This window comes from Physeter macrocephalus, chromosome 20 (genome assembly GCF_002837175.3).
Source record: "Physeter macrocephalus isolate SW-GA chromosome 20, ASM283717v5, whole genome shotgun sequence".
NCBI lineage: Eukaryota > Metazoa > Chordata > Mammalia > Artiodactyla > Physeteridae > Physeter > Physeter macrocephalus.
This window is the reverse complement of record NC_041233.1, coordinates 29,998,024-29,998,908: the sequence shown is the minus strand read 5'-3', so window position 1 is coordinate 29,998,908 and position 885 is coordinate 29,998,024.

The window sequence follows — 885 nt, the reverse complement described above, 5'->3', positions numbered from 1 at the left end:
AGTTTTTCACCATTGGGAACGATGTTGGCTGTGGGTTTGTCATATATGGCCTTTATTATGTTGAGGTAAGTTCTCTCTATGCCTACTTTCTGGAGGGTTTTTTTTTTTTTTTTATCATAAATGGGTGTTAAATTTTGTCAAAAGCTTTTTCTGCATCTATTGAGATGATCATATGTTTTTTATCCTTTGGTTTGTTAATATGGTGTATCCACTGATTGATTTGCATATATTGAAGAATCCTTGAATTCCTGGGATAAACCCCACTTGATCGTGTTGTATGATCCTTTTATCGTGCTGTTGGATTCTGTTTGCTAGTATTTTGTTGAGGATTTTTGCATCTATGTTCATCAGTGATATTGGCCTGTAGTTTTATTTCTTTGTGACATCTTTGTCTGGTTTTGATATCAGGGTGATGGTGGCCTCGTGGAATGAATTTGGGAGTGTTCCTCCCTCTGCTATATTTTGGAAGAGTTTGAGAAGGATAGGTGTTAGCTCTTCTCTAAATGTTTGATAGAATTCGCCCGTGAAGTCATGTTGTCCTGGGCTTTTTTTTGTTGGAAGATTTTTAATCACAGTTTCAATTTCAGTGCTTGTGATTGGTCTGTTTATATTTTCTATTTCTTCCTGGTTCAGTCTTGGAAGTTTGTGCTTTTCTAAGAATTTGTCCATTTCTTCCAGGTTGTCCATTTTATTGGCATTTAAAGCTTGTGTTTCCTTATTTATTTTCAGTCTGGATGATCTGTCCATTGGTGAAAGTGGGGTGTTAAAGTTCCCTACTATGATTGTGTTACTCTCAATTTCCCCTTTTATGGCTGTTAGCATTTGCCTTATGTATTGAGGTGCTCCTATGTTGGGTGCATAAATATTTACAATTGTTATATCTTC